Source organism: Lynx canadensis, chromosome B2 (assembly GCF_007474595.2).
Source record: "Lynx canadensis isolate LIC74 chromosome B2, mLynCan4.pri.v2, whole genome shotgun sequence".
Lineage (NCBI taxonomy): Eukaryota > Metazoa > Chordata > Mammalia > Carnivora > Felidae > Lynx > Lynx canadensis.
The window spans coordinates 34620500-34645257 of record NC_044307.1 but is presented as its reverse complement, the minus strand read 5'-3'; the positions used below and the strand labels follow the sequence as shown (position 1 = coordinate 34645257).

At 39.3% G+C, this 24758-nt stretch overlaps 1 protein-coding gene and 1 pseudogene across 8 annotated transcripts in view; both read left to right on the top strand.

The window, feature by feature from the left end:
• Positions 1–24758, top strand: part of FKBP5 (FKBP prolyl isomerase 5) — a 120838-nt gene that overhangs the window by 14319 nt on the left and 81761 nt on the right. The gene's annotated exons all lie outside the window — the stretch shown is intronic.
• LOC115515127 lies at positions 8964–9061 on the top strand (annotated as a pseudogene).

Sequence of the window (24758 nt, the reverse complement as noted above, 5' to 3'; positions counted from 1 at the left end):
TTCTTCTACACAGTTTTCCTATGTAGATGCAGGATAATGGAAGATTTATTTATTTATTTATTTATTTATTAAAGAAAAAATTTTTTTTAACATTTATTTTTGAGAGACAGAGAGACAGAGTGTGAGCAGGGGAGGGGCAGAGAGAGAGGGAGACACAGAATCCGAAACAGGCTCTAGGCTCCGAGCTGTCAGCACAGTGCCTGATGCGGGGCTCGAACTCACGGACTATGAGATGATGACCTGAGCTGAAGACGGACGCTTAACCGACTGAGCCACCCAGGTGCCCCTAAATTTTTTTTTAATGTTTATTTTTGAGAGAGAGAGAGAGAGAGAGAAGACAGAGCGTGAGTGGAGGAGGGGCAGAGAGAGAGAGGGAGACACAGAATCTGAAGCAGGCTCCAGGCTCCGAGCTGTCAGCCCGGAGCCCGACGCAGGGCTCGAACCCATGGACTGTGAGATCATGACCTGAGTTGAAGTCGGCCGCTCAACCGACTGAGCCACCCAGGCGCCCCTACAATGGAAGATTTGTAAAGCTCTAAACATAGTTTCTGGTCACTCGAGATGCTCAATAAATACTCCCTTTTTATAGAGTAGATAATTTTTTCTTGTATATAATGTCCATTCCAAGCCACCAAATAAATGATTATCACACTGTTTTTTTCCCTTGAAAGGTATTGTTTGAACTTTGGCAAGATGTCCTTACTGCATTTTGAAAATTTGCATGGTGTACAAATACTTCTTAGTCACTTTGAGTATACTTTTATCATGAATCATTTTGCAACTGGTAACAATGTTCTATAGTCTTTCCCATGATTACAGAAAGAAAAAGGCATGAGTTACCTAAAAATGCCCCAGACCTCTGCTTATCCTGCTGTATTCCTTCAAAGAAAGTAGGCTCCTGGACTAGATTCATTTTTACTAAAGTACTAATTTTTCTTTATCATTCTTAAACACTGAAGTTGAATTGTATAATCCACAGATGTATACAAATTTTTTCTCCCATATCCTTAAAGCTTTGTATCCAGTCACTTACTTACTATATTTCCCATGGTTTGCTTTCTTTTTTCCTGTCTTCCCTTTTCTGAAGGGAGAAGGGATTTTTTTTTTAATCTGCCTTGTGATCTGCAATTTCTTTTGTATTTGGAAAATTGTTTTGGTATAAGTCCTGTAATTCTCATACATTGAGAAAGAAAGAGACTGTTTTGTAATTGTCATTCTTATATCAGTAGTATAATTTATATTTCCAATTTTGTAAACTATTAAATTTCTGCTATTGCTGTGTTAGCTGTCATGTATCATTTATACGCACTGTAGTTATGTTTGGTCATACTAAGTTCACGTCCACTGTTGTCAAAGTGGAAATACCATGGCTGGGGTGTATTTATGTATTGCTTCTAGAATTGTAGCCATTGACGAACAGGAAACTGAAAGCTGAAAGTTCAGGAAATGTATTGTATTGAGACTTTGTGGAAAAAATATATATGATACTGAAATCCATGACCATTTGAAGCCTGAAAAATTTATATATGAGTTTAGTCAGAAATGAATATTATGGATTCTTGTAACAATGCTGTCAGATGCTTAAATATGATAATGGATGCAGTATGTGCATTGTGGGCCAGGAAAATTGTGCAATGCTAGAAAAAAATGCAACAGATTATTATATGTGTTCAACTATACGCTTTCAAGAAATAAAACAGCTGGCACATCTATCAAATTCTTGAAGGATGTCATGTTTTCAGAGAATTGCAGTTTGGGGTTTAGTTTAGTTCTCGGGAAGGGGAGGTCTCTATTTTACAAGGTAGTCCATTTTAGTTTTAGGAAGTTCTGATGGGTAAGTTTTATTTTCTCAAGTTGAACTTTGTTTCCCTATAATTTATTAATATGTTCTGTATTTTCTTAGTGTTGAAAATAATTGACTAAAATGACTTCAAAAGTTAAATGTATGTTAAGTTTTATTTTTTCATGTATTGTGGCATTTTAGGTGCCTCATAAAATACTACCATTGGAATCTTTATTTTTGAACTTATTTTGTAAATTTCTGTCAGAGGAGATGCGATGAACGTATATGCCTGGAACCTGTATTTTCTGTTTCTATACATAGCTGTTTTAACAGGATGTGATTTATATGGCTTTAACATTCTATTCTTTGAGACAAGTAGGAAGTTTTAACATCGTGGAAGAGGACATTTTTCTAACAATTGTATTTTTGTTGCTGTTCCATTGTTGTATATTTCACCAAAAGAGGTAACTAATGACTATTTCACTGCCACATTAAATGAGAATCCTATTTTTTTTTTTACAATGTTCTTTGTAGGAATTTCAGCTGCATTATATGTACTTATAATCATTTTATAAGTACTTATAAATCATTTTAATGGTCTCATTAGAATTAGCCTCTTGTCAGGATTGATTTTGGTTTATATCTGTTACGGTCACATGTTCACTTCCAAACTGTCGTGGCAGCCAAGGGGGTAGAAAGCAATGACTGGCAAAGATTGGGGATTGGTTCCACTCCAGGAGGTGGGGAACATGGTTCCCCGGTGGAAAGTCCCAGAATGCTGTTTTCCAGCAGAGGAGGGGAGGAATGGACTTGGGGCTGACAAAACAAGGAGTCTCACCAAGGCCAGACCACACAGGGGCTGGGATGGAAGGTGAAAAAGTTGAACCGTGTGCGGTAGCTGCTCTTTTGTTGCGATAGATGTTTTTTTTCAAGAACAAGACCTTATTATACTTCTCACGTATATTATTATATTATCGAACTTCTTATGTAGTAAATGTTCATTGTACAAAAATCTAGAAACATGTATAAGTTAGTGACGAAAATTAATATTTCCTATAACATTTTTCCCTTCCTCAAATGTTCTTGATTTCTCTTCATTTAGCATCTAGGTTCCTTTTTTGTTTGTTTTTGAGAGAGAGAAAGTGCATGTACGTGCAGCATGGGTGTGGGGCAGAGGCAGAAGCAGAGGGAGAGAGAATCCCAAGCAGGCTCCCACGCTGTCATTGCACAGTCTGATGTGGGGCTCACACTTGAACTGTGCGATTGTGGCCTGAGCGGAAAGCGAGAATCAGACGCTTAACCGCTTAACTGACTGAGCCACTCAAGTGCTCCTAGGTTACTTTTTATTTATTTTAAAGTGTGCTTGTTGAACTGTTCTTTCTACAAATTGTGCTGCTAGTAACTTTTAGAATTAATTATGAAGGGAATAGGAGTCAATTTTTAAAACCTTTGTTTTTGTTTGATACAATTGCCCTATTAATTTGTATCTTTTTTGGGGGAACAACCATAGGCATAATGAGAACACAGACATGGAAGGCAGAATGGCTTTTACAGGGGAAATGGGAAAAATGGAGACCAAAAGACCTTTTTATAAGCTCTTAGGGAGCATGGACTAGGTTTTTCTTGTTACTGTTCTGTCAGTATCATCAGGCACAGTGCTTGGCACATAGTAAATGTTCCATAAATAATTGTTGAATGAAGGGATGAGTTTCTCATTAAGCATTTTGACTAGTTCATATTTCTTGCACCATGGATAATCAAGATCAATTATATTCATCCAAAATTAAGAGCCTTTGCTGTCACAGCCTTTTCTTTCTCTTTGAAATTTATTATTAAGTATAATTGACATGCAATATTACATTAGTTTCAGGTATACAACATAGCGATTTGGCAGTTCTGTGCGTTGCTCTGTGCCCTCCATGATAAGTGTAATCCCCATCTGTCCCCATACAAAGTTATTATGGTATTATTGACTATATTCCCTATGCTGTACTTTTTATCTGCATGCCTTACTTTGTAACTAGAATTTGTACCCCTTACTCCCCTTTACCTGTTTCACCCATTCTCCCACCCACCTCCTCTCTGGCAACCACCAGTTTGTTGTCTGTATTTAAGAGTCTTTTTTTGTGGGGCTCCTGGGTGGCTCAGTCAACTAAGCGTCCCAACTTCAGCTCAGGTCATGATCTCACGGTTAGTGAATTTGAGCCCTGCGCTGGGCTCTGTGCTGGCAGCTCAGAGCCCGGAGCCTGCTTTGGATTCTGTGTCTCCCTCTCTCTCAGCCCCTCCCCACTCATGTTCTGTCTCTCTCTCAAATAAACATTTAAAAAAAACTCTATTTTTTTTTTGTTTCTTTTTTCTTAAGTGAATATTTAATACTGATTATTGTTTAAAAAGGTATGATTTGAAAAGATATATGCATCCCTGGGGCCAAATACGGAAGCAGCCTAAGTGTCCATCAAGAGATAAATGGATAAAGAAGGCATGATATACACGTGTGCGCGCGCGCGCACACACACACACACACACACACACACACACAAATATTTCTCGGTCATAAATCTTGCCGTTTGCAAGAACATGGATGGACCTAGAGGGTATTATACTAAGTGAAATAAGTTAGAGAAAGACACATACTTATGATCTTACTTATGTGGAATCTAAAAAACAAAACAGAGACTCCTAAATACCAAGAACAATGGTAGTTATCAGAAGGGAGGGGTGGGGGGATGGGCAAAAAGGTGAAGGGGATTAAGAGGCACAGACTTCTAGTTATAAAATAAATCGGGGGATGTAAAGGACAGCATAGAGAATATAGTCAGTAACATTGTAGTAACTTTGGTGACAGGTGATAACTGCTCATTGTGGTGATCATTTCATAATGTATATAAATATCAAATCACTGTATTGTAAACCTGAAAGTAATATTGTATGTCAACTATACTTCAGTTAAATAAAAAAGGATATGTATGTATGTATGTATACATACACATACACCCCCTAAAGTGAAAATCTCTTGTTTCTTTCCCTGAATCCCATTCCCAGAATTAGCTACTATTAGTGGTTTGTTATATTTCTTTTCAGATATTTTTTGCATTCACAAATGTATATGCATTTTCTTTACACAAATAGAATAATAATATACATTCTGTTCTGTGATTTGCTTTTTTTTTTTTTTCTCCCTTTAGGTCATTCTTAAACATCTTTACCTATCAGTTCATTTACAGCTGCTGCTTTATTTTTAGTTGCTGTATAATATTCCATTGGTGGGGCTGTATAATAATAGTCCAGTAAGGAGGCTTCAGTAGTGTCATGTGTTTTTTTTTTTTTTTTAACTATTACAACTGTGTTGTGCTTAATGTCCTTTTGCATATAATTTTTCTTCTGTGAGAATATCTACAAGTAATTTCCTGGAAGTATTGCTGGGTTAAAGGATATTTTGCACTTAAACCTTTTATAGATACTGGCAAATTCACCTTTAAAATAATATTTACCACTTTGTACTTTCATTAAGGATATGGGGTGTTATTTACTGATAACTATACGTTTTCATTTTGCTGATTAGAAGTGTTCATCTTGAGAAAATGAATCCTTCTCATACTAATTTGAGATGTTCAGAAGATGATAGACTAATATATTCCTGTTGCCTGAGGTGATCAGTTGAAGTCAAGTGAAAGAAGGTGCTCTGTACTGTCTATAGACCTATTGTGTGCATTGCACTATTTGGCTATGGGAGATGAAGATGTTGGTTTTCTGGGGTTTTGTCTTAGAATGTGTAAGATAAACATTTATTAGTGACAGTCTGAAGGGGTAGAAGGCCCTGAGTGCTGGTCTGAGAAGTTTGGACCTGTGCTGGAGAACTATTTAAAGTCCTTGAATTGGAATTGTACTGTGTGAGAGAGGCTTTACTGGCAGCATGTATAGAATGAATGGAAGTGAGTGAGTAGGCTGGAAGTAGGCGGGCCAGCTGGAGAACTGTGGTAATTCGGGAAGGGAATGAAGAAAACCCAGAATATGGTGATAGATGCGGATTTGGAAAGAAGGATAGTAGGAAACACAATGAGTATTTGGCAAGTCCTGTTGATTAAATGGAGAAAAAATATATTAAAGTTGTAAACCTAGGAGAATAGCCAGATAATACAGATGATGAAGTAAATAGAAAAGGGGATAATTTTGAAAAAGTTGGTTTTCTTTGAAAAGGTAGGGATATAAAAGGGTTCTACTTATAGTCAGGCAGTTCGAGATCAAAACTGCAGAAGGGAAGGGGCGCCTGGATGGCTTGGTTAGACTGACTTTGGCTCAGGTCATGATCTTGCAGTTCTTGGGTTCAAGCCCTGCATTAGGCTTTGTGCTGACAGCACAGATTCTGCTTTGGATTCTCTGTCTCCCTCTCTCTCTGCCTGTCCCTGCTCATGCTCTGTCTCAAAAATAAATAAACATTAAAAAAACTGCAGAAGGGAAGAGAGAGAAATTAGAAGTAGATTTGGTTATAATACAGGTAGTAGTTGGAATTAAGAGTGGTAAGTTCTGGTAACATGCAGTTGACGGGAAGAGCAGTTGATTGAGAACTACATTTTGAAAAGGGGTACTCTCGATAATGGGAGATGGGATGAAAGAAAAATCAAGGAAAGAAGAAATTAATAATTGGGAGCAGGAAAAGAATCAGGATTTATATCTGCATATGATACAATACTTACCTGATGTTTTCCAGGCACATGCTGTGTTCTTCTTTTGGTAGTGATACCTCAGAAAATTTTAATGGTTATCTTAAAGATGGAGTTAATTTTATTCCTGAAGTTATACTTGAGTTTTGGTGTCGTATGCTTTGTTCCTTTTAGTTTCATAAAATCTTTTCATCTTAATATCTGTGGGTCCTAAACAAGAAAAAAATACAGCTTATGGTTGGGTAAAGTCTATATACCTTGTACATTTTTCCCCCTCATTTTTAAGGTATTATTAGTCACCTGAGAGTGAATGAGTTTATCAGATCTTTACTGAAAACAGCTTTTTCAGAAAGAGAGTGAAGGGGTGCACAAAAAGGCACTGAGCTCCTGGCCAGAGCAGCAGGCCAAGGAAGTGAGAGGAAAACAAAGCAGGGAGATGGGGCACAGGAGACACAGTGCAACTCCTTTACAATCCAGCCGATGGGGCTCACTCAGCTAGCTGGAAGCAGGCCCCAGGGGCTAAGGTGCGTAAATCCAGGCCTCAATGAGGGACATCACAGCCTTGAGCAGTTAATTGATGGTTCAGAAAAATGTTTCCTGGCTTTTGAAACTTGGCCAATAACCAGTGGTAAGAATCTATATATTTTTAGGACATAGTGTGAATTTAGAGTTTTTACTGTCGTAGTGCTTGTCAGGATGGAGCCTACTTACAGGAAATGATACAGTATCAAACAGGACTTCTGATACTATGTGAAACGGTTGGAGTTGCAGCCTCAGGAGTCATTCTACCTGGTTTCACTGTTCACCAGCAATATCGTGCCTCTTAATTTTACCATCTGGAAATGGCAAGAACAGTTCCTATTTTGCACAGGGTTATTGAGAGAGGCTCCGCCATGGAACTTACCATTCTTACCAGCACTGTGCAAGGTGGTAAGTGGAGGGAAAAAATGGTAGGGCTGATTGCTGTAGTTACTTGTTCTTTTATATTAGGTAATAAGGAAGGCCTCTCTGATAAGTATTTGGGCAGAGACCTACCTGAAGGAAGTCAGGGAGCCAACTATGCTGGGGGAGGAAGGAGTTCTAGACACAGGGAAGAGTGAGCGCAGAAGCCCTGCAGAGAGGCATGTTGGAGGCTGTAGCGAGAAGGCCAGTGTAGCAAAAACGGTGAGTGAGAGGAGGAGTAATAGGAAACAGTTTCAGAGATAGCCACTGACCAGCATGCGGGGTGTTAAGTGCAAGAAGGACTTTGGATTTTGGATTTTATTCTGTGTGAGATGGGAAGCTGTTGGAGTGTTGCCAGAGTAATTTTTTTAAGCTAGTCTGATTGTCACTTCTTTGCTTCAGTTCTCTATTTCCTTTGGAATGAAGTTCACATGCTTTATTCTGGCACACACAGTCCTTCACAGTCAGCTTCTGCCTATTTAGTATCATCGGCATCCTTTCCACATGTATCCTCCACTTTAGCCAAATTGGATTACATGCAGTTCCTTGGATGGGCCGTGATGATTCACGTCTTTGTGTCTTTCTGCATGTTATTTGCCCTTTGAGAAACTCTCCCCCTCAGCGCACATAGTCATTGGCTGTGTTTTGGAGGGTCCTCTTTGTGCTCCGAGGGCACTCTGTGCCTTGTTCTCTCACCTTTCCCTCTCCCCTAGCAACTTTGTACTCGAGCCACAGTCCTGGAATGTGCTGTGTTCTTTTCCCAGCCTTGATTTTGCTCTTGCCCCACACCCTTGCCACTTGAAATTAATGTCCATCCTTCAAGAACCAGCTGGAATACTGCCTTCTTTTCCCTGCTTTATAAACCTCCATCTTTCCCCTGCCCTTACAAATATTTTGTAGCTCTCTCGTACTTAATCAGTTATCTTGAATTGAAATGCTTCTTTGCCCCACCTCACCCCAAATCCTTGGCCTTGCTCCTTTCAGTTTCCATTGTGGCTCCCAGTATAGTGGCTTGCTCAGATTTTGCATTCAGTAGGTACTCATGGTGTACAGGATTCACAGCATAAGTAGAAAACTGTTGGGTTTCAAGATGCTGAAGGCAAAGCAGCAAAAATGAACAACCAAAGTGAGGCAGCTGTGAAATTAACCAAAAAAACTTACTGTGACATAATGTTGATGATGGTGTGGTTACCTTGGTTCTCTCCTATATTTACTATTGGCACCAAAAATTGGTGCACCCCTTTTGGAATGTAGTTTAGCAAAAAGGATTCGAAAACATAAACGTTCATGGGTTTTGACCCAGTGACACCATTTCCAGAAACCATCTTGAGAAAATAATGCGGTGGTTGCTTTGGCAGCACGTATGCCAAAATTGGAACGAGAGGTGCCTGGGTGGCTCAGCTGTAAAGCGTCTGACTCTTGGTCTTGGCTCAGGTCACGATCTCACGGTTTCGTGAGTTCGAGCCCCACATCGGGCTCTGTGCTGGCAGCACGGAACCTGCTTGGATTCTCTCTCCCTCTCTTTGCCCCTTGCCCACTTCCCCTATTTCTGCCTCTCTCAAATAAATAAAATAAAACCTGAAAACAAAGTAAAATAAAGTAGAAATGATAGAGAAGATTAGTGTGGCTCCTGTGCAAAAATGACATGGAAATTCATGAAGCATTCCATATTTTTGTAAGTTGTATCTCAATTAAAAAAAAAAAAACAACTAAAAAAAAGGGGGGGGTGCCTGGGTGGCTCAGTTGGTTGAGTGTCCACTTTTGATTTTGGCTTGGGTCCTGATCCCAGGGTCGTGAGATCCAGCCCTGCATTAGGCTCCACACTCAGCATGGAACCTGCTTGAGATTCTCTCTCCTTCTCTCTCTCTCTTTGTCCCTCCCCCACCCCTAAAATTAAAAAAAAAAAAAAATTAAAAAAGGAAATAATACAAACCAGGATGACAGTTATAACTACTAATGTTTGAAAGTTTACTGTGTGACAGTCACCATGCCAAGCCCTTACTTAATTTAATTTTCAAAATTCCAAGAGGTGTGAATATTGTTAATCTCATGTGATAGACGGGAAAATTGAGGCACAAAGTAGTTGGGTGACTTGCCCAAGCAGCACTCATATAGCTGCTATTGTTGTCAAGCCAGGGTTGCCACTAAAGCAGACTGTTAAGAATCCATACTCGTTGGGGCACCTGGGTGGCTCAGTCGGTTAAACATCTGATTCTTGATTTTTGGCTGAGGTCATGATCTCACTGCTTGTGAGATCGAACTTGCTTGGGATTCTGTTTCTCCCTCTCTCTCTGCCCCTCCCCTGCTTGCGCTTGTGCTCTCTCTCTCTCAAATAAACGTAAAAAATAAAATTAAAATCTTTAAAAAAAGGAATCCATACTTTCTCTCTCTCTCTCTCTTTTTTTTAAGATTTTATCTTTAAATCTCCACACCAACCTGGGCCTCGAACCCACAACCCTGAGATCAAGAGTCACACACTCCACCAACTGATCCAGCCAGGCACACCAAGAATCCATACTCTTTTTCAAAATTTTATTTTTAAGTTTATTTATTTATTTTAAGAGAGGGAGGGAGAGGGAGCAAGTGAGAGCAGGGGAGGGGCAGAGAGAGAGAGAGAGAGGGAGCGAAAGAGCATCCCAAGCAGGCTCCACGCTGTCAGCATGGAACCTGACATGGCAATCGATCTCACAAACTGTGAAATTATGACCTGAGCTGAAACCATGAGTCAGATGCTTGCTTATTAACCTTCTGAACCACCCAGGTGCCCCAAGAATCCATACTCTTAATTATTTAGTATGATAAATGCCTAGGCACAAAAATGTTCACAGCAGTGTTACATAAAATAGATACATTGGAAGAATGTATGTTAGGAGCTAATGTCCATTCAAGAAGATAATTTTTCTAACAGCTGTATTGAGATAAAATTCACATAGCCTGGTATTCACCTCTTTAAGGTGTGTTAATCAGTGGTTTCCAGTATATTTACAGAATTGTGGGGCACCTGGGTAGCTCATCAGTTGAGCTTCCGACTTTGGCTCAGGTCATGATTTCACCATTCATGAGTTCGAGCCCTGCATCGGGCTTGCTGCTATCCGCACAGAGCCTGCTTCAGATTCTCTGTCCTCTTCTCTCTCTACCCTTTCCCCGCTCAAACTCTCTCTCTGAAAAATGATTAAACATTAAAATAAAAAGATTTCAACAATATATTCACAAAATTGTGCAACTATTACCATTATCCCACTTCAGAGCATTTTATCACCCCCAAAAGAAATGTCACACCCGTTAGCAGTCACTCCTACTTCTAACCATTACTCTCAGTGACCACCATTCTGCCTTCTGCCTCTATAGATTTGCCTGTTCTGGACATTTCATATCAATGGAATCATAGCATATATGGTATTTTTTTGTCTTGGTCTCACTTAGCATAGTATTTTCAAGATTTGTTCATGTAGCATATTATCAGTACTTTATTGCTTTTCATTGCTGAATAATGTTGTGTTGCATGAATATACATTTTATTTACCCATTCAGTAGTTAATGGATATTAGGATTGTTTCTACTCTTTGGCTAATATGAATAATGCTGTTACGAACATTGATGCATAAGGTTTTGTGTGGACATATGTTTTCATTTGTCTTAGAACTGTTGATCAGATGATAACTGTTTAACTTTTAGAGGAATTGCCACACTGTTTTCCAAAGCAGCTGTACCATTTTACATTCCCACTAGCAATGCATGAGGGTTCTACTTTTTCTACATTTTTGTCAGTGTTTGTTACGATCTTTTTTTCTAATAGCCATCCTATTGGGTATGGAGTGGTCTCTTACTGTGGCTTTGATTTGCGTTTCCCTACTTTCCCTCAGCATCTTTTCATGTGATTATTTGCTATTTATGTATCTTCTTTGGAGGAAATGTGTATGTGAATACTTTGCCCATTTTTTTAACTTTTATTTTTCAAGTAATTTCTGTACCCATTGTGGGGCTCAAATTCATAACCCCGAGATCAAGAGTCACATGCTCCACAACTGAGCCAGCCGGGCACCCCTGCCCATTTTTTAATTGGGTTATTTGTTTTCTTTATTACTGAGTTGTAGATTTTTTTTATTGAAGTATAGTTGACATTATATTAGTTTCAGGTGTACAATATAGTGATGTGAAAATTAGATACATTATGAAATGCTCACCATGATAAGTGTAGTCATATGTCACTAAATGAAGTTATTACACTATTATTGACTGTATTCCCTATGCTATGCTTTTCATCCCCATGACTTATTTATAACTGGAAGTCTGTACCTCTTAATCCCCTTCACCTATTTCACCTCTCTCCAACTCCCTCCCTTCTTGTAGCCATCAGGTTTTTTTCCTATATTTATGACTCTGTTTCTGTTTTGTTTTTTAGGTTCTATATATAAGTGAAATCCGATGGTATTTATCTTTCTCTGTCTGACTTATTTAGCATAATATGCTCTAGGTCTATACATGTTGCGAATGCATGATTTCACTCTTTTGTGGCCGAGTAATATTCCATTGTGTACACACACCACATTTTCTTTAGCCATTCATGTATCGATGGACACGTGTGTTGTTTCTGTATCTTGCCTGTTGTAAATGGTGCTTCAGTAAACATAGGAGTGCCAGTATGCTTTTCATTTAGTGTTTTCTTTGATTAAATATCCAGAAATGGAATTACTGGGTCATATGGTATTTCTACTTGCAATTTTTTGAGGAGCCTCCATACTGTTTTCTGTAGTGGTTGCACCAATTTCCATTCCCAACAACTAATGCAAGGAAGTTCCCTTTTCTCCACATTGTTGCCAACAGTTGTTATTTCTTATCTTTTTGATAATAGCCATTTTGACAGGTGTTAATATCTCATTGTGGTTTTAATTTGAATTTCCTTGATAAGTGATGCTAAGCATCTTTTCATGTACTTGTTGGCCGCCTATATGTCCTCTTTGGGAAAATACCTGTTTAGGTCCTCTGCCCAGGTTTTAATCAGATTGTCTTTTGGTGTTGAGTTGTATGAGTTCTTTATATATTTTGCATTAATACATTTTGGATATATCATCAGCAGATATCTTCTCCCATTCAGTAGGTTGCCTTATTGTTTTGTTGGTGGTTTCCTTCACTGTGGAAAAGCTTTATAGTTTGATGTCCCAGTTTTGTTTTGTTTTGTGTTTTGCTTTTGTTTTCCTTGTCTGGGGAGACATATATAAAACAAGTTACTAAGGCCAGTGTCTAAGAGTTTACTGCCTGTGTTTTCTTTTAGAAGTTTTATAGTTTCAGGTCTTACATTTAGATCTTTAATACATTTTGAGTTTCTTTTTGTATGTGGTATAAAAAAGTGGTCCAGTTTCATTCTTTTGTATGTAGCTGCCCAGTTTTCTCAACGCCATTTATCGGAAGAGATGGTCTTTTCCCCATTGTATATTTTTGCCTCTTTTGTCGTAGATTCATTGTACCATAGAACCTTGGGTTTATTTCTGGGCTTTTTATCCTGTTCCATTGATCTGTGTGTCTCCTTTTGTGCCAGTACCATACTGTTTTGATTACTATTGCTTTGTAGTATAGTTTGAAATCTGGGATTGTGATACCTCCAGCTTTGTTCCTCTTTCTCAAAATTGCTTTGGCTAATTGGGGTCTCTTGTGGTTCTATACACATTTTAGGATTTTTCTAGTTCTGTGAAAAATGCCATTGGTATTTTGATAGGGATTGTATTGAATCTGTGGATTGGTTTGGGTAGTATGGACATTTTAATAATACTAATTCTTACTATCCACGGGCATGGTATATAACTTTTTAATTTATTTATGTTGTCTTCATTTTTTTTTCCCAGCAATATCTTGCAGTTTTTTTAGAGTACAGATCTTTCACCTTCTTTGTTAAATGTATTCCTAGGTATGTTCTTATTTTTGATGCAACTATTTTCTTAATATCTTTTTCTGATAGTTTGTTATTAGTTTATAGAAATACAACTGATTTCCATATGTTGGTTTTGTATCTTGCTGTTTTTACTGAATTCATTTATTATTTCTAATAATTTTTTGGTGGAGTCTTTAAGGTTTTCTGTATATAGGATCATGTCATCTGCAAATAGTGACAGTTTAACTTGTTTCTTACCAGTTTGGAGGCTTTTTATTTCTTTTTCTTGTCTGATTACTGTGGCTAGGACTTCCAATACTATGGTGAATAAAAGTGGTGAAAGTGGGCATCCTTCTTCCTGATCTTAGAGGAAAAGCTTTCAGCTTTTCACTGTTGAGTATGATGTTAGTTGTGGGTTTGTCATGTATGGCCTTTATTATGTTGAGCTGTATTTCTTCTCTACCCACATTGTTGAATGGAATTTTCCATCATGAATGGAATTTTGTCAAATATTTTTCTTTTTTTAAGGACTTTTTTGAAGTTTATTTTGAGAGAGAGAAAGAAAAGATGAGAATGGGGGAGGGGCAGAGAGACAGGAAGAGAAAGGATCCCAAGTGGGCTCCATGCTGAGTGTGGAGCTTGACGCAGGTCTTGATCCCATGATGCTGGGATCTTGACCTGAGCAAAATCAAGAGTCAGACACTTAACTGACTGGGCCACCCAGGCGGCCTCGTCAAATACTTTCTCTGCATCTGTTGAGATGATCTTGGTTTTTATTTGTCATTTTGTTAACATGGTGTATTCTGTTGATTCATTTGCATGTATTGAACCATCCTTGCATTACTGGATTAAATCCCACTTGTAGTGGTGAATGATCCTTTTAATGTGTTTTTGAGTTTGGTTTGCTAATATTTTGTTGAGGGTCTTTACATCTATGTTCATTAAGGTATTCTGTAAGGTTTTTGGGGGTAGGGTAGTGTCTTTGGTTTTGTATCAGGGTAATTGCTGGCCTTATAAAATGAATCTGAAAGCATTCTTTCCTTCTTTCCTTTTCTATTTTTTTTTTTTTTTTGGAATAGTTTGAGAAGGATAGAGTTTTTAACATACATGTTTTGGTAGAATTCACTTGTGAAGCCATCTGGTCGTAGACTTTTGTTGTGGAGAGTGTTTTGATTACTGATTGAATTTTGTTCCTAAGAATTGGTCCGTTCAGATTTTCTGTTTCTTCTTGATTCAGTCTTGGAAGAAGGTATGTTTCTAAGAATTTATCCACTTCTTCCGGGTTGTTCAATTTGTTGGCATATAATTTTTTGTTGTAGTGTTTTATAATCCTTTGTATTTTTATGGTCTCGTTTGTAACTTCTCTTCCATTTTTTTTGTTTTATTTGGGTTCTCATTTTTTCTTGAAGAGTCTGACTAAAGATTTGTCAATTTTAATCTTGTCAATAAACCAACTTAGTTTCATTGATCTTTTCTGTTGTTTTTTAAGCCTGTATTTCATTTATTTCCACGCTGATCTTTATTGTTTTCTTCCTTCTACTACCTTTAGTCTTTATTCTCTCTTTTTTTTTTTAATTTTTTTTTTTTACTTATTTTTGAGAGAGATAGAGGGAGACAGACAACATAGCATGAGCAGGGGAGAGGCAGAGATTGGTGGAGACACAGAATCCAAAGCAGACTCCAGGCTCTGAGCTGTCGGCACAAAGCCTGATGTGGGGCTCAAACTCATGAACCGTGAGACCATGACCTGAGCTGGAGTGGGACGCTTAACCAACTGAGCCACCCACGCGCCCCGTATTCTCTTTCTAGTTCATTTTGGTGTAAGATTAGATTGTTTATTTGAGATTTTTCTTGTTTCTTGAGGTAGGCCTGTATCACATAAACTTTCCTCTAAGAATTGCTTTTGCTGCATCCCAAAGATTTTGAGCCATTGTGTTTCCATTTTCATTTGTCTCCACTTATTTTTCCTCCTTGATTTAATTTGACCCATTGGTTGGTTGTAGCATGTTTTTTAGGCTCCACATGTTTTGTGTTTTTTCCAGTTTTTTTCTTGTAATTGATTTCTAGTTTTATACTGTTGTGGTTGGAAAAGATGTTTAGTATGATTTAAGTCTTCTTAAATTTATTGAAACTTGTTTCATGGCCTAACATGTGATCTATCCTGAAAATGTTCCATCTGTGCTTGAAAAGAATGTGTATTCTGCTGTTTTTGGATGGAATGTTCTGTATATATCTGTTCAAAGTCCATCTGGTCTAATGTGTTGTTTAAAGCCAGTGTTATTGATTTTTTTTGCCTGGATGATCTATCCATTGATGTAAGTAGGGTGTTAACATCTCCTACTGTTGTTGTATTCCTGTCAATTTCTCCCTTTGTGTCTGTTAATATTTGCTTTATATATTTAGGTGCCTCTATGTGGGGTACATAGATATTTACAACTGTCATACCCTCTTATCAGATCAATCCCTTTATCATTATGTAATGCCTTTCTTTGTATCTTCTTACAGTCTTTGTTTTAAAGTCTGTTTGTTCTGATATAAGTATTGCTGTCTCAGTTTTTTTTTTTTCCCACTTCCATTTACATGGAATACCTTTATATCTCTTCACTTTCCGTCTTTTTTTAGTTCTGAGGTGAGTCTCTTGTAGACAGCATATAGGTGGATCTTGTTTATTCTGTCACCCTCTTTCTTTTGATTGGAGCATTTAATCCATTTACATTTAAAGTTATTGATGGGTGTGTATTTATTGCCATTTTGTCCATTGTTTTTTGGTCGTTTTTGTGGTTCTCTGTTCATTTCTTCTTTTGCTCTCTTCCTTTGTGATTTGTTGACTTTCTTTGGTGTTATGTTTGGATTCCTTTCTCTTTATTTTATTTTATTTTATTTTTTTGTATATATATATACATTTTACAGGTTTTTGGTTTGTGGTTACCATTAGTTCATATGTAACGATCTATGTATATGACAGTATTGATTAAATTGATGGTCACTTAAGTTTGAACGCATTCTAAAAGCACTACATATTTACTTCCCTGTCCATGTTTTCTGTCTGATATTTTATTTTTAGATAATATTTTTTTAAATTTCTTTTTATGATGTTTATTTTTGAAAGAGAGACAAGAGTGTGAGCAGGGGAGGGGCAGAGAGCGAGGGAGACACAGAAGCTGAAGCAGGCTCCGGGCTCTGAGTTGTCAGCACAGAGCCGGACGCGGGGCTCAAATTCAGGAACCATGAGATCGACCTGAGCCGAAGTTGGATGCTTCACCGACTGAGCCACCCAAGCGCCCCTACATTATATTTTTAAATAACTTTTTATAATTTTACTAATTTTGTCTTTTAAACTTCATACTATTTTTATAAGTGATCTACTTTTTACAGTGTGTTTGCTTTTACCAGTAAAATATTTTCCTTTCATAATTTTCTTTTTAGTTAATACCCTTTTCTTTTCCACTTAAAGAATTCATTTTATTTTTTTTTTTATTTTTTTTTTAATGTTTATTTATTTTTGAGACAGAGAGAGACAGAGCATGAACGGGGGAGGGTCAGAGAGGGAGACACAGAATCCGAAACAGGCTTCAGGCTCTGAGCTGTCAGCACAGAGCCTGATGCAGGGCTCGAACTCACGGACCGCAAGATCATGACCTGAGCTGAAGTCGGCCGCTTAACCGACTGAGCCATCCAGGCGCCCTTTAAAGAATTCATTTTAATGTGAGGCTGGTTTAGTGGTGGTAAACACCCTTACCTTTTGTTGTCTAGGAAACTCTTTATTTCTCCTTCAATTCTGAATGATAACCTTGTCAGGTAGAATATTTTGGCTTTAGGTTTTTTCCTTTCAGTACTTTGAATATATCATGCCACTCCCTTCTGGCCTGAAAGTTTTCTGCTGGGAAATCAGCTGACAGTCTTATGGAGTTTCCCTTGTATGTAACTGTTTGCTTTTCTATTGCTGCTTTTAAGATTTTCTTTAACTTTTGCTATTTTAATTATTATCTGTCTTGGTGTGGATCTCCTTGGGTTCATCTTGTTTGGGGCTCTCTTTCATTCCTGGACTTGGATGTCTGTTTCTTTTCCCAGGTTAGGGAAGTTTTTAGCTATTATGTCTTCAAGTAAGTTTTCTACCCCTTTCTTGGACCCCTGTTATGTGAATGCTAATATGCTTGATGCTGTCACAGAGTTCTCTTTAACTTATTTTCCTTAAAGAAAAAATATCTTTTTCCTTTTGCTGTTCAGTTTGGTTGTTTTCCACTTTCCCGTCTTCTAGATCTCTCATCCATTCTTCTGCATCTTTTAATTTGTTGATTCTCTCTAGTGTATTTTTCATTTCAGTTATTGTATTTAGCTCTGACTGGTTCTTTTTTATATTTTTTATTTTGTTGTTGAAGTTCTCACTGAGTTCATTCACTCTTCTTTCAAGTCCGGTGAGTCTCTTTATGACCATTACTTTGAGCTCTTTATCAGCAGATTGCTTACTTCTGTTTCATTTATTTTTTCTGGGGTTTTGTCCTTTCATTTTGAACATATTTCTCTGTCCCTTCATTTTGTCTGAATCTCTGTTTGTTTCTGTGTATTAGGTAGGTCAACTATATCTCCTGCTCTGAAAGTAAATGGCCTTATGTAGAAGATACCCTGTAGTGTCCATCAGTGCAGCAGCCCCCCACCCACCCCGTCACCGTAACCAGCTGTTCTAAAGGTGTCCCCTGTGTTAGTAGTGTGCGCTCATCTATTGTGGATGGGCTGTGACTGCTGTGGGCATGCTGGTGGACAGGGCTGGCCCTCAGTTTGGCTGTCAGCAGTGATGGGCTGCAATCTCTGGCAGGGTACTGGTTGACAGAGTGTGCCTCCTGTGTGGCTACAGCTGTAGTTTTGGGGGATGTGCTGGTGGGTGGGACGAGCCCTCAGCCCTGCTGTCTTCAATGACTGGCTTCTACCTCTGGGTGCACTGGTGGGCAGGCCTCCCCCCCCACCGCCCGCCTTTATTCCCACGGCTAGCCTAGAGACCCTGCTATAGCTAGTATGGGCATGCTGGTGCATGGGGCTAGCTTCCTCACTCTTCAGGGCAGAAGTCTGGAGGGGTGCTTAGAGGGTTGCCTCTCAGCTTAGGGCTGCCCGCCAGGTATGGCAGAGTAGTAGCTGCTCCGCAGGAATGTCGGTCGTGACTGAGACTGCCCTTCAGGTGTGGTACGGTGGAATCCACTTTGGAGGGAAGCCTGCCAGGTGGGGCAGGTCTACAGGGGAATGCTAGGGCTGGGCTAGCACGCTTGCAAGGTAGGTAGAGAGTGTCAAAACTGGCTCCCACAAGTGTCTGGCCAGCTAAGCTGAAGGAGGGCAAGAAATGTGGGGACCCTTCAGGCTTCTGTTTTCCAGGAAGGTTCCTGCAGATTCCTGCCCTCTCCAGCACATGTTCTAACAATTAGTAAATCTCCTTCACTTAAAACCCAGGTACTTTCCAAACTCTGCTTCTGTGCTGGGTCTTAGACTGGGTGATAGTAGTACCATGGCCCTTTAGTAGAGGAGTCTTGGTTTCCTGTGGCCCTGTGATTCTCCAAGAAATAAGACCCCCTGATTTTCAGAGCCAGATGTTATGGGGTCTCATCTTTCCTGTGCAGGTCCCAGGGCTGGGGGCGCCCATTGTGGGGCTTGGTCTCCTGGCTCCTTCATGCCTGTGATATCCCTCCCGCTGTGGGTTGCAGCCCTGGGGGTTTTGGTTCACCAGTTGTGTCTCTGCCCCTCCTCTCCTTGATGTGGTCTTCTCCTTAAGTTTTCGACTGTTGAAGATCTGTTCTGCCAGTCTTCACATAATTTTTACTGTGAGTTTTATCACATGGAATTGTTACCTCGGTGTGTCCGTGATGGGAGGTGAGCTCAGGATCTTCCTACTCTGCCTTCTTTCCCATCTCTCTTAGGAGTTAAAGTATTCTAGATATCAATCCTGTTATCAGATAAGTGATTGGGAAGATTTTCATCCCATCCTGTGTGACGTCTTTTTGCTTTCTTCATGGTGTTCTTTGAAGCACAGAAGTTTTTAATTTTCATGAAGTCTCTTCTATTTTTTGTTGTTGCTTGTGCTTTCACTTTCACATATGGCACCATTGCCTAATTCATGCTCAGTGAAGATTTACAATCCCCATGCTTTCTTCTAGGAGGTAGATAGTTTTAGCTCTTAAATTGCTGTCATTGATCCATTTTGAGTTACTTTTTGTATGTGGTAGGAGGTACAGTAGTCAAACTTTGTCATCTTTTGCTTTTGGAGATCTAGCTGTCCCATTTGTTGAAAAGACTGTTGTTTCCCCCACTGAATTGTCACGGCAACTATTTTGAAAATATAAGTTGAGGGGCGCTTGGGTGGCTCAGTCAGTTGAGCAGCAGATTTCAGCTCAGGTCATGATCTCGCGGTCCATGAGTTCGAGCCCTGCGTCGGGCTCTGTGCTGACGGCTCAGAGCCTGGAGCCTGTTTCAGATTCTGTGTCTCCCTCTCTCTCTGCCCCTCCCTCACTCATGCTCCGTCTCTCTCTGTCTCAGAAGTAAATAAACATCAAAAAAATTTTTTAATAAAAAAAAATACAAGTTGAACATAAATGTAAGAGTTTATTTCTCAGCTTTCAATTCTATCCCATAGATCGGTGTCTGTCCTTATTTCTGCTACCACACTGTCTTGATGTTGGAGCTTTTGTAGTTAAGGTTTGGAACCATGAAGTGTGAGTTCTCTCAGCTTTGTTCTTCTCAAGGTTGTTTTGGCTATTTTACTCAGTTTTTGCCGTGAACCTACGACTGATCTAAAAAATAATATCTGTTTAAAAGAAGGTACCCTTATATTGTAATATTGGGATTATGATTTTTTTCCTCTTTATTTCTGAAACTTTCTGTAATATATAACTGTATTAAATTTTATAATTTTAACTCAGTTTTGGCTAATAGAATAACTTTTTAACTCAAGAGGCAACTCTTGGCTCTGTAGATAAAAAACCAAGTTAACTTAACTTTCCAGGAAGAATGTGTGAAGGTGAGGAGCTGGGATTTAAGGTTATGGTTAGAATGAGCCAGTCTCAGATTTAATATTCAGCTTTTTTTAAAAATTAATTTATTTATTTTGAGAGAGAGAGTTCACAAACCAGGGAGTGACAGAGAGAGGCGGGGAGAGGGAGAGACAGAGATAGGCGGGGAGAAGGAGAGAATCCCAAGCAGACTCCGCGTTGTGTTTGAACTTATGAACTATGAGATCATGACCTGAGCTGAAATCAAGAGTTGGATGCTTAACTGACAAGCCACCCAGGTGCCCCCAGTATTCAGCTTCTTGATTAATTCTCCTTTCTTTTTCCAGTTAGCTTTCTTCAGTTTCTTCTCTGCTTTCTCACTCTCCATTAAAAGCCCTCCCTTGCACCCCAGCTTAGAACTTTACTCAGAACTTTTAGATGAAATTTTGGGAATCTGGCCACTTTGTATAATTGACATTGATAACTGGAATGAGTGACAGATGAGTAGCATGAAGGCAAGGCTCCCAATAATCCAGTCTGAGCCACAGATGCCACTTTGGAAAGTAAGAAGGGGAGCAGGGGGAAGGAGGTCATCCAAGCAGCACTCATAATTGCCTTCTCTGCCCCTTTGTGTTTTGTCTGTTTCTTTGCATCTATGTATGTTGTTTTCTTGTGACACTGTATGCTTTTTAAGGGCAGATATCTACAAGTGGTGCTAGAACTGGTTACAAGTTTAAATAGACAAAAGAGGGGCATCTGGGTGGCTCAGTCGGTTGGGCATCCGACTTCGGCTTAGGTTGTGATCTTGTGATTCATGGGTTCGAGCCCTGCTTTGGGCTCTGTGCTGACAGCTCAGAGCCTGGAGCCTGCTTCTGATTCTGTGTCTCCCTCTCTCTCTGCCCCTCCCCCACTCATGCTCTCTTTCTCTCTCTCAAAAATAAATAAAATTTTAAAAAAGTAAAGTAAATAGACACAGAGAAGCAAGCCATATGATTTGGTGACGGACTGCTGTTCATATGTTGCTATGTTGCTTGTAGGTCCTTCTGCAGCATGTGTGTGTTCTTTTTTTTTTAAGTTTATTTATTTTTGAGACAGAGAGAGACAGAGCATGAACGGGGGAGGGTCAGAGAGAGGGAGACACAGAATCTGAAGCAGGCTCCAGGCTCTGAGCCATCAGCCCAGAGCCCGACGCGGGGCTCGAACTCACGGACCGTGAGATCGTGACCTGAGCTGAAGTCGGACGCTTAACCGACTGAGCCACCCAGGCGCCCCAACATGTGTGTGTTCTTTTTTAAAAATTTTTTTTTTCAACGTTTTATTTTATTTTTGGGACAGAGAGAGACAGAGCATGAACAGGGGAGGGGCAGAGAGAGAGGGAGACACAGAATCGGAAACAGGCTCCAGGCTCCGAGCCATCAGCCCAGAGCCTGACGCGGGGCTCGAACTCCCGGACCACGAGATCGTGACCTGGCTGAAGTCGGACGCTTAACCGACTGCGCCACCCAGGCACCCCAACATGTGTGTGTTCTAAATAGGGAGTTTTCTTGGGGCGCCTGGGTGGCTCATTCGGTTGAGCGTCCGACTTCAGCTCAGGTCATGATCTCGTGGTCTGAGTTCAAGCCCTGCATAGGGCTCTGTGCTGATAGTTCAGAGCCTGGAGCCTGCTTCGGATTCTGTGTCTCCCTCTCTCTGCCCCTCCCCCACTCATGCGCTGTCTGTCTCTCTCTCTGTCAAAAATAAATAAGCATTAAAAAAAATTTAAATAGGGAGTTTTCTTTCCACTTTAAGCAATATTAAAATCTCAGTATATTGAGATACATTATTGTATCTCATATTGCATCAATGCAGAATATTGAGATTTTGCATATTGTCCATTTGAGGTTTGTTTTAAAACAAAAGCAAGTTTTATACCAATGTCAACCACAAGCTAACTTTTGTAGCATTATGACTTTGAAGTATTAAGGTGATTTTCACTGTGTATTTTTCAGTTGAATTAATCAAAAGAAGGGGATTTTTCTTTTATTTTAGATTTCTTTTTAATGTTTATTTATTTTAAGAGAGAGAGAGCAAGCAGGGGAGAGGCAGAGAGAGGGAGACAGAGAATCCCAAGCAGGCTGCACACTGTTAGCTCAGAGTCCTATGCAGGACTTGAACTCACAAACCATGAGATCATGACCTGAGCCAAAACCACGAGTCAGGCACTTAACCATCTGAGCCACCCAGGGGTCCTCTAATTTAGAGTTTTTTAATTGTGGTATATTAATGGCCTTTATAAATGTAAAGTTACACTTTTTTTATTCTTGGAATGTTTAAAACAATCATTTCTTAATAGATTAAAGGAAAAAAGAGACTGCAATTACCCAGATTTCCAGAAATTTTCATAGTTTTGGCTGATAAAGTACCTGCCATTTTTGGAGGTAGATTCATTTATCAGTTACAGGCTTTTTTTTTTTTTTTTTAAGTTTATTTATTTTGAGAGGGGGAGGGGCAGAAAGAGAGAGAGAGAGAGAGAGAGAGAGAGAGAGAGAATCCCAAGCAGGCTCTGCACTGCCAGCACAGCCTAATGCAGGGCTCTTTCCCACAAATCACAAAATCATTATCTGAGCTGAAACCAAGAGCTGGAGGCTTTACTGACTGATCCACCCAGGCACCCCTCAGTTACAGGCTTTGACTTTTTTAATGTCATGAAAAACCTATACCCTTCAAATTTCAGACTCAAAATCTGTTCTAAACAGTGTTTATCACTTTTTCTCCTACTTGAAACTCCATTCATAATACTTGTGGTTTGTTGTTTCTCTTTTTCTTCCTTCCTTCCTGTTCTTTCTTTCTTTCTTTCTTTCTTTCTTTCTTTCAGCTGTGTATCTTCCTTTTTCTGGCTTGAAAATGTACTCATAGACTTGTGCTTCTGGCCAAGATGGATTAACAGAGATTGATTTACTCTTTTGGCTGTAATCACATAACAAACAAACAAAAAACCCCAGAAAAAATATATGAAGTTTGAAACACTGGACAACAGTCAGCATAAGACAGTGATCACCAAGAAACCAGAAACAGATGAGGCCTACAGTTAGTTATCCTAGCTTACTGCCTGGAGAGAGTTTCCAGGCTACAGTGTAAGGAAGTTGGTGGGGGGCCGGTGGGGGGGGGCGTTCCCATGCAGAGCCCAGCAGTCTCCTTGAGTTTAGGTGATAGCCGGAGGCCAGTGAGGCCAAAGGTGGCTACATTTTGGAAAAGAAAGAGCTGCACAAAGAACTCCCAGGTCTGCAGAGTCCCCCTTAAGTCTTCAGATGAGTACTGATCAGTTGTGTTTTATGGAAGCTACCCAAAGTCAAGAACAGACCACCCAAAATGATTAGAGGGAGTAATCTGATTCTTTCTTATGTTGTGTTCCCACCAGCCAGAGAGGAAGATATAAGTCATAGGATATTGGGTAGAATACTTAGAAAGGTATTGCCTCTGCAGTAGGGCAAATGTAGCCCTAAACTAAAGACTCTGGTCCCATCTAACAAAGCTTAAAAAAAAAAAAAAACCTCAGCAGGATGAAGCTATTTCCAAGTAGTTTAACTGCATCCCAGAACAAAGCTTAATATTTATAAGTATACAAAAATATCTAGTACTCACCAAGGTAAAATTTACATTTGGCTTCCAGTGGAAAATATCAGACTTGGAATGAAACAGAAAATACAGCCCCTGAGAAGGAAAATCAGTAAGTAGAAACAGAGACACAGATGATTGAGTTAGTGGAGAAAGATATTAAAACATTTATTATGACTGTATTCCATATTTTCAAGGCAGTATAGGAGAGATTGAGAATGTCCAATACAGATATATAACATTTAAATATTTTATTTAATTTTTTTAATGTTTATTTTTGAGACAGAGAAAGAATATGAACAGGGGAGGGGCAGAGAGAGGGAGACACAGAATCCAAAGAAGGTTCCAGGCTCTCCGCTGTCAGCACAGAGCCCGACGTGGGGTTGGAACTCACGAACTGTGAGATCATGACCTGAGCCAAAGTTCGATGCTCAACCGACTGAGCCACCCAGGCACCCCTCAGACAAACTAGATTTTAGAGCAGAGAATAAATAGTACCAGGAATAAAGAAGGCCGTTTCATAGTGATAAAGTGGTCAGTTCAAAAAGAATTAATAGTCCTAAATATTTTTGTACCTAATAAGCTTCAAAATATATGAATCAGAAACTGATAGAACTGAAAGGAGAAACAGATCTGCAATTATAGTTGGGCATTTCAGTACCTTACCCACTCAACTGATAGAACAAGAAGACAAAATATCAGTAATGAGTTAGAAGGTTTAAACGTTATCAGCCAGTTGACCTAATTGACATTTATTTGACATCTACCTAGTACAGCAGAATATACATTTTTCTCAATTACACATACAAGATTTACCAATATAGACCACATTTTTGTCCCTAGAGTAGTGTGAATAAATTTAAAATTACTTACATCATAAAAAAATAAGTCATCTGACCAGCAGGGAATTAAATTTTAAGTTGATAACAGAAAACTGTCTTTTC